We start from the raw sequence: 10,175 nt of genomic DNA on the forward strand, positions 1-10,175 counted from the left end.
AAATACAAGATATTGGATTTACTGAAATTGTAAGGCCAGAGCCCTGTTTGCTGTTTCCTAGAGAATGCAGAAAGAAGAGATGACTAAACGATTGTGGAGCAGGAGAAGTCTCTCTCCCACCACAGTTGTGCAGGTAGACTTGAGTTCATACTGTTTCATGGACAGGATCTCTGTGCTTGGCAGGTTTGTGCAGAACATGAAATATTTGCCTAGGGTGAAATTCACCCCTGTTTAAGGGGGTTTAAATGGTGCTTAGTTGGATTATCATTAACTTTTTTGCTCACATGGAAAATGAGCGCCACAGGCGGCCTCTTATAGCTTGGACACCAGGCTGACTTTTTAAAATAAAAATTTAAATAAAATTTAACTGGCATAGGACAAGTGGCACTGTAGTTGTGTAATCCAGGGGAATGGGAAGCTGCAGTGGATGCCTCTTCATTCTCAAGTATCTGCTTTGCACTGCTTTCATCTGTCACCCAGTTTGTGTTTTAACTCTTGTTTGTTGACTAAGCTCTTTTGGGTTTTTTTAAGGTGTTGAAGAGCAAGGGGACATTTGAAGGGAGATTTTGTTAAATGGTTTATTTTTTTGCATTAGATACATATTTAGGCATATTTTTGCATTATTGTACATACATTTAAAATACTTGGTTTTTTTAAAGTGTTTTATGATGGAGTACATATTTTAACATACAATTATGAAATATACTTGATGTAAAGCCACAATTGCTCTCCTTTTTTCTTCTTTTGTTTTTTGCCCTGTTCCTTCTCCAACAGTAAAAGTGCTCTGTTCTAACAAGCTTGTACCAATTTGGGATTTTACATTTTGCTGCAGGAGATTTGCATGGTAGTTGGCAGTCTAATTAATGCTAATACTGGTTCTGACTCTTCCCCAGCTTAAGATTTCAATAAGCAGAGATACATTTCTCTGATGCCATTTCCCCGCTACTGGAGCTTATTCCTGAGTTCTGTTGACATTATTTGTACTCAAATGTAAAAGCTGCAGTGCAGCATTTTTGTTGCTTATCATTTACTGGCTGCTCACGCGTTCTGAGATCCAGGACATGTCATAGGAAGTTTACTGATGATGTGTAAATAAAATATATGAAATGAGGATGAGACAACGCCAGGCTACATTGATTTGAATCGCCAATTTAATTATGGTTTAGATCAACAAGTGAGAAGGCTTCATTCAGCTAATCAAATTTTGCCTTGTTTTGGGTTTGTACTCCAGGTCACCTTTCCCTGCAATCCCATCCTAAAAGGTTTCTTCCCCTCTCTGGTGGTAACGAAACATGTTTTTTCACACAATTCCATACAGCTTTTAAAACACGTTTGGCTATCCTTTGTGCCCTCACGGAGACGATTGTATCAATGGTGGCCAACCTGCTGTTGTTGAGCTGTTCACCTGGACATCCCACACCCCAACTACACCATCTGTCCATCCACAGGGCTGGTGAGTAACGCGGCGGCACACAGCCTGCTTGTGGCCGTAAGGACAGTCTCTACATGTGTGTGACCAGCCTGTCCCCTCCCTGCCCTGTGTCCCGAGCAACTCTCTGGGATCTCCACCTTCCCCTCCTCTCTCACCTGCTCTTCGTGAAGGTCAACCATGGGGAGACTTCAGTAAGCAACTCGTAGGGTTGGAAAGGGTGGCTGCTGCTTTTTTTCCCTTTTTCTAAATACATGAGTGTGTTTTAAAGCCATCGCCAGCCTGACACTTTGATTTGGGCTCGTAAAATTTTACATTTTGTATATTACAAAATAGTAAAAGTTGTCTATCCATTTCTATTAGATGATTGTTAATTTGTTCATGATTTGCAACAGGTTTTATTTAGGCGGAAATTGGAATTCAAATTGCTTCCAGGGAAAAAAACAGTTATTTAGATTTCTTTTAATGAGTTGGCAATATCTTTAAGATGCTGGAGAAATAAGTTGACTAAAATATGTTTTTTGATTCAACCTGGTAATGAAACAAAGTATTCCTGATCATTCCTGGTAGGTTCTAATCTGTCGTGATTTCAGCACTAACAGATCTTCCCACCTGATGCTACTTCTTCCACGTAAAGTAGAGGAACATGTTTTAAATGCCAATTAGTTTAAATGTGAATTAACAGTGCATATGGAATGCAATTATCTGAATGAGCTGAAACTAAATATTTCTCTGCATTCATGGGAAGGCTGCCTGCTGGCTATGGTGAGGTTAGTGGTTCAGGACAGCTTTGGTTTCTGATGGTTTCTTCTGTTCTGTGACTTCATCCATTTCAGCAGTTTGACTTCCCTTAAAACTTCAGCAGCAAACACGGCCTGCTTACAACTTTTCCCATAATTAGAATTGCTCTAGGAGTAATAGACAATAATGATTTAAATGTATTGAGGTCCCTTCCAATCCCAAACATACTGTGATACTGTGAAATGTATTGAATTAGGTTGTCATAATTTCAGCTATAGTTACCAACTTTTTAAATAAAAAGTTTGGTTTCAAAAAGGACAGATTCAGTCACCTGCCTGTGCATCTCGAACACCTTAAAACATGATTGCAGCAACGCCCAAGCTGCTGTTTCAAATTCCAGTCATGCGCAGAGAAGCTTCCACCCACCTCTGCCCTTATTCCGCCCCCTAGGGCTGACCAGGCTTGGCTTGAGTCACTGGCTAAGCCATGGGGACGGTCACCTCCAGGCCAAGGGTGTCCCGGTCCCATGAGGAGAGTCACACGTTTGTAGGAGGGTGCAGCAGCACCAAAGCATCCCCTTCCTGGCAGAAGCCTTGGCCGACCCGTTTTTTTTGAGGAGCCAGACTGACAGGAGGATGTTGTTCTTCAGCGTTGCTTGGGATAGCTCAGAGCTTAACCGTGGTTAGTACATCTATCGTGAAAAATCTGTGCCTAAATTGATTCACAGTTTGCTTTATTATAGGCTAGCTGATTACCTGTTTATAACCATGTATAGGAACAGTTTTGCTGTGCAAAGCTTAATAGTTTTTTTTTCTTCCTCCAAAGTCCATTTATTTGAATAAAATAATGAAGCTCAATAATCCATGCGTGTCCTTTTTTTTTTTTTTTAATTTGGCAACTAGGAGAAATGTAGCCTGGAATTCCTTGTTGTGGAGAACACTTATTTTCAGCCTGTGCTTCATCGTCCAGCGCGCTGTGCAGTTCCTGACAGCTGCTGACTCAGAGACGTCCCTTGGGAAACACAGTGGTGCAGCAATGGGCATCCTGGTGGGGTGAAGGCTACTGCTGGGAACTCTGAGGGTCTCAGGTTCAGCTCCTAGTGGTGAATGTTGAATTTACCTCGTTATTTACAGGTTTTTATACTCTCACAAATACATGTAGTGTTGAAGGAAAAAGAGCATTGTCGATGCTTGCCTTAAAAACAAGTCAATCGTTGGGACAGACGTGAATTTAAAGTAGTTGTGATGTTACACCCAAACCCTGTTCTCAAAAGATAAGCTGATTAACGAACTAATAGTTAGCAGATAACTACCTCAGGTTCATGTGAAATGGGTGTGTATATAAATTGAAAGGAATCTGTTTAGCTATTTCTTCCTATTCCCACTGCTTACACTCCCTTCCTTTCTTTCTTTTGTAGTTCCATTATTTCTAGCACACGAATAATGCTTTCTGCCGCCAAAGTGCTGCAGGAATTTACAGGAAAGGGGGTGGGTGTTGAAATGTTACAAGCTGTATTCACCCTTGATCTAAATTTATTGTAAATTTATTGTAAATGACAAAGACCTTGGAAGCGGACCCATCTTCCTCCCTCTTGCTTGGCTTTGCCTTTACTGGTACTAAACACTGTTCCTGTGGACAGCAAGCGAACAAGTGCTGAGATGCGAGAGGGTGAAATAGCTCAAGCTGCTGCTGCCTATATCAAAGATGCCCTTTTGTGGAGCCATGACCTGAGCCAGCCTGGCTTGATCCCGCAGCATCGTTGTCAATAAAACACAAAATTCACGGCTACCATTGCCTTGTGGCTGGGCGAAGTCGAATCTGGAGAAAAAGTGGGTTAAAAATATCGTGCTAAAGGGATTTGCGTGAGAGTTTTGGTGAGATGTTTGGCCCTGCTAAATTTGATTTATGTCTGCCGGGGACATGTACTGTTGGATTTAGTTGAACTGTGTGTTTTAAAAATGGTACTGACGAGCTAAATGACACAACTGGTGGGATATCTTGGAAGGGATAGTATGAATTTGAATTGAAATCCCACAGAATCCGTAGGTTCCGGTACCTCTCCCAGTGATTTTAATTCTCACAAACGTTTGTAAGAACAGGGCTTTCTGAAGGGAAGGGTATAAAAAATGCACTAAATATCATGTTGAAGGTTTTGCAGGAAAATTTTGGCCTATGTTTCTTCCCAGATCAGCTCATCTTGTTGTAGGACCTTGTGCAAAGACCTTGGAGGCACACTTGCACAGGGCCTGGGTTGAACAAGAACGTTCCCTGTGTGTTGCAAGTGAGATATAATTGTCCACTTCTTTGCAACCAGCCAGGCCGTAAATTCTGCCATCACCCCTTCATAACTTGGGAGTTGGCTTTTTTCCTCCATAGCTCTGATACCTCCTTAACATTTTCCTACTGCCAGACATTAGAATCGCTAACAAAAATAAACAAGCATCTGCTCAGGAAAACAGCCATTAAATACCTCAGTGAGCAGCGTGGGTTTTACTCCGGTGCTTCAAATAAGTCTCAGGATTGTGACAGTCTGCTGGGAACACAGAGCCTGCGATACGAGACAAAGGTGGCCAAAACTTTGTAAGCGTGTGGGACGCATACCAAAATTTTCAATGATGCCAGAGTGACAGGCTGTGCCCCATGTGCACTGGGAAGCTGAATGGGAGGAGAGGTTTGAGAGTGGTTTGCACAGAGGAGATGACAGCAGAGCCATTGATGGGACATGAAGGTGAATGATGCCAGCCACACGGTCCTGTCAGGCAGGTCACACCGTAGCCCTGTTGCAGCCCAGTACAACCAACGTGAGAGGTGACTGGCATAGTGGAGAGGCTTTGAATGCCCTGAGAGATGCTGGGGGTTGTCACCCTCTCCTCCATGATGTAATACATATTTTTACGTACACGGTCATTGTGTAATTGGGGAAGACAACTGGTTGCTTGGGTCTGGTTGGTGAACAGCAATAGCAGAAGGGGAGTGTAAGGGACCACTCAGTAGCAGAAGGCTCTGGTGGTTCCTGGGTCTTTTCAAAGGGGTGCTGGTGGGCCTTAAGACAGGGGAGATTGCCACTTCCCACTGGGAGAAAATATACTAATTGAACCTGACCCCCAAATGTGAATGGGCACTTCTAAAAACCATCTGAGGTAATCCTGTCTTACTCCAAATTAATTCTTTCAGGCTTGTGCAAAAGATTAAGGTGCTTTACCTTGGGAATGAAGCCAGATTTTTCTCCCATGCTACAGAGGCCAGATCCAGCACCCTAAACAAACTGGTATAAACGAGGAAATAAAGCCCCTAATTAAACATTAGCCAGTCAACATACCAGGTTTGGTGCTTAGTTAATCCAACCAGTCAACTCGCTTCCCAAAAGCCATCAAGACATTTTAAGGTACAGTAAATACGCTGTAGGTGTGTCTACACCAGCAAGTAATAAAGGCCAGGAGCAGATCCATAATGCAGAAGAGTGCTTAGGTTGCAACGTGCGCGCTGTGCACTTTTCATCTGAGAGGAATATACCTCATCTGCCCTCTCCGTGATGCAAACCAAAGCAGGGTAAGTGGGGATGATTGGGACATTCACTTTGTAGGTTCTCTCCTGACTTGACTACTAATATTTAGGCACCTTGCGTGAACTGGCTCCGTTCCAGCCTCTTTGCAAGAACACTGGGATAAGAAACACATTGAGAAATACTGCTTAATCCCAGAAGCATAATATTAGACTTTATAAAGACATCCTCAATATGGTATTAATGTATGAATCATGCTGAATAACAACATATGATCAAATATCCAAGACTTAACCCCCTTTTAAAAAAAAAAATTCCACAGGAGAAACTCACATTTTCACAAGCTTTAAGGCACAAACAGCATTCCTACATAATACATACAAATCTCCATCTTATAAGGTGCTAAGTGACTATGTCAAATCCAAAATGTGGCTGTCAGCAGCAGTAGTAGGACTGCAGATTTTGTCGTCTAAGCCTAATAGCAGCCTCATGCCCTCAACATGAACGCAGAGCTTGTCCATGCAGGGAGGTATCCCAAGAGACTGAAGCTGAGAACCAGCCTGACTTTCAGAGGAGACCTTTTAATTGCAGATGAATGATCAATGCTTTTTGCTCTTAGAAGCTTAAACTGAATTGAGGAAGGCAGGGAGATCCTTTGCCATGGGGTGTTGACCTGATCAATGTCATTGCCATCACTGCCAGCGCTCAGTTTTTCATCCCTCTTCCCCTGAAGCAAGTGAGTGTAACAGAAGGCAGTGATGCTTCTGACATCAGTGTGGACATACTGACAAAGCCACTGCAACAGAAGTTAGGGCAAGGTCTGGGCCAGTGTCCATATTTGGGAGAAGGCCCTCAGGGCACAATGTGCCAGATACTGCCCAATTTGTGTCAGTTCACACCAGCGTTTGTACCAATGTATTTTTTTTTTCCTCTGTAGATGATATAGTCAATTTTCCTCTGCTTCTCTCAGCCTTTAGAAAGAAAATAAATCACTGTAGTTAAAATCACAAGTCCTCGTAAAAGCCTGCTTGTGCCCAGAAAGCTAAGTATCAGAGCTTGCCTGAAGCTTAGCAAGAAGTGGCATCTCTTTCAATAAATTTACATCTCTAAATAGATGAGAAGTGTTGAATCAATTTCCATATGTTTAAAATAGCAGAGCATTAAGGATTCTGGCACTTCAAGCAATCAACTGATTTGGGACTATTATGAGAATATCTTTTATACTAGTGGAGCAATTCATCTGAAAATCAGGGACAGTCTTCAGCTCTGTGCCCTTTCAATAACATAAAGGATAGCAAAGTGACAAAAAAGTCCTGTTTGTTTGCCTGAAGGGATTATGGTGCCTTACAACATTCAGGTCTTTGCAAAATCACCTTTCAGCTCTTAATAAACTAGTTCATAATATACCCCTGACTTGGCTTGCCTGGCCACACAATCTATTCATGGCTACAGAGATCTAACAATAAACAAGAGTGCTGGCAGATGCCTCCTGGTGAAAAAAAAGAGGGAACTAGGGTTTATTAACCTCTATGTCCAAAAAAAAAGATATGAGGGCAGAAGCTGTCCAGTGCTCTCCTCCCAGTTTCCTCCATCCCTGCCCCCAGCCTGCGCTCACTAAGCCCCATTTCTGGCCATGTCTGGCTGCCTGCTTGCTGACCTTCAGCTGGCTGGCCCTAAACAATGTTCACAACTCTTCATTTCTGCCATCACATCTATACTTGAGATGAGTCACACCGTTTTCAAAAGGGCACTGAATATTAAAGGTGTATGTAGCTTGTGCTTCAGACAGTTTCAAGGAAAACAGACTTCTTTCAAAATCAGCTGGTGTTTGTTTTGTTTTGTTTTGCAGTAGGATGAGGGCTTCATATGCTGGGCTTTGAGGGTCAGAATAAAAGGAGGGTAGATGAAGATATCCACAGAGCTTCGGGTGAGGTGACCCATGGTGAATCCAGCCTCTTGTGTCACTCTCAGTTTGCTGAGTCATCAAATATTTCCATTGTATTTCAGTACACTGCTCACAAATGTAATGTGCCATTGCGTTAAGAAATGCATAGCACTGTGGAGCCTGGAGACCCTCCACTGTTACTGCACAGCATGCAGCAATGCGGTGTGATAGTGCTGGTCTAGGTGTCAAGAGCAATAGAGGTTTCAAAGCCGCCTGCCTGCAGGACCAGGAAGATGACAGGACATCAGAATATTCTTCCTCACATTTAGCACATGATCTTCCTATTCCTAAAAAGGTGGGACTTGCAGGAAGACAGATTTGGGATTGTTTGATGACTTTTTAAAATTTAAGTTCATATTTTGGAGCAGGCAATGCCACCAGGGAAAGCTGCTAATTACAAAGTGGATTTTGCATAGCCCAGATCTTCGTGAGTATTTATGTGCTTGATTTCTTACTGCCAAAGCAACGGGATGTTCTACCACTGACTTCAAAAGGAGGACGTCAGGATTTGTGGAAGCAGCAGGATCTTCATCCTATAGATTTTTAACTAACATTTTTTGGTAGTTTAAAGCTTAATTGAGAAACTGTGTATTTCTAATTTACCTTCCCTCTGCAACATCTTCTTGGCTTGGATCATTCTTCACAGTTTTCTTGCTCTTTTCTCAACTCCATTTACCATGGCAATGGGTTTAAAAAAAAGGCAACCCAAAGCAAAGATGACAGCCACAGCTGCATTCCTTATTAAACACAAGAAAAACACAAATCGTTGTCTAGACAGTCTGGAAAGCTGAGTATCCTCAGGAGCAGGGAACTCAGGTGGGAAACAATTTGTAAGAGAGCAGCGTGCTGGCTCCCAGACTCCAGCCTTGAAGGATAATGTGGTTGGGGTTTTGTGTTTGAGGACGATGCAACACTCAAGGGGTGAGTTGGAAATATTTTAGCGGCCAGGATTTTTTTTGCTTTTTAGTAACCTCAGTGTAGATGCTCAAGCAGTTACAAACCAATCTGCTGGGCGATGGTCACTCAGCTTGAGTCCCTGGAAGAACCCACCACTGCTGTGCTGCAGTAGGACGTTTAATGCTATTACAGGCTTGGTGAAAAGGTGTGTAACACTGTGATGGTGCATGCACCCTTGGAAGCCCTGTGCAGACCAGGCTTTTGCCAGCACCTCTCTCAAGCAATTACAATAGCCAAGGCTCTCTGGACATGTGAAACGCACATTGTGAATGTGTCAGTACCGATAACAGTAAGAAATATTTTCTTTTTCAAGGTCCATGGTGTAAAGAAGGTCTACGAGGGTTTGGCCATGAGGGGTTCAGCCCCCCTCACCCATTTTTTCCCCCTAGGATTTCTCTTTTGGAGCAAGGGAACCATTCTTTCCTTAGGAAACCAAACTGCAGAGGCATCGTAGAGATTCAAGAGGACAAGCAGAAGCAGCACAGCAATTAAGGGTGTATCTCTAATAATTTACTGGAGCTCATCTTCCTGACCTTTCTGTATTTAGATCAGCAGGAATAGTGCGTAATGAGGGCTGCGGGAGGGCAATTGGGTTCTTACAGCTGGTCAGGCAAATTAATGTGAATTGCTTGGCAGTTCACCAGAAGCAGACCAATGAGGGCTCTTCACAAGGGAAAAAAAAAAGAGAAAAAAAAAGCCTTGAAGGTGGCCAGTCCATTGAGATTTGTCAAATTTCTAACCCACTGTAGAGGACAACAGTGGTTCAGTGTTTCAGAGACATCACAGCCATGGGCAAGTTGCCTTTGTCTGACACATTTCAGAAACCCCTCTGCTGCTCCACCTTCTGTAGGATCTCACTCCCCCTCCCCTCTGTCCCTTTTCCCCATGTCATTTAATGTCACTGTGTCCCAGGGGATTAGGGAAATAGTAAACACCCAGCGAGGTGCTCTTCCCTTCCTCACTTGAGCACAGGGCTGTCGAGTTTCCAGCCTTCTGGACCACGCTCATCATCAGGCATCTCAGAGGCTTTTGTAAAGGTAACACCTGGGAGCCAAGTACCTGATACTTTAAAGACCTTCCCCTTCGCACCTTCTCCAATCCATGCACATGGCAGAAAATTGGTTTATTCAATGCTGTCATTCACCTTTGACCTGACAATTTAATTTCTGGGAGGGGTGGAATACCTGCATAAAACCAGAAGTCACCTGTAAAATGTCAATATTTTCACTTCTGATTCAATTAGTATGGCTATGGAAGTGCACGTGCTCCCCCTTCTTAACACTCTCCATATGCTCTTCAAAGTGAAATGCTGTTTTCAGTGGGCAATAGTACACTGGCTAGTGGCAACTCTCTGACATGATCTCGCAACGTGTCCCCCACCTTGCGATGGCCTGAATCAAGGCAATGAAAGGCACCAGAGCTGCTGCATCCCAGAGGGAGATGGAAATGGAAGCCTATCCCCACAGGGTAGGGAGAAATAACTTCCCTCTGGTGCGGCTTCCCTTCTGCAAGCCATCCTTGGCACAGCAGACAGCTTATTGACCTCCCCTCTCCTTCTCTCCCAAGAAGTCAGCTGCTACCTTTATGTCGCCATCCTTCAG

Source organism: Nesoenas mayeri (assembly GCF_963082525.1).
Source record: "Nesoenas mayeri genome assembly, chromosome: 2".
Lineage (NCBI taxonomy): Eukaryota > Metazoa > Chordata > Aves > Columbiformes > Columbidae > Nesoenas > Nesoenas mayeri.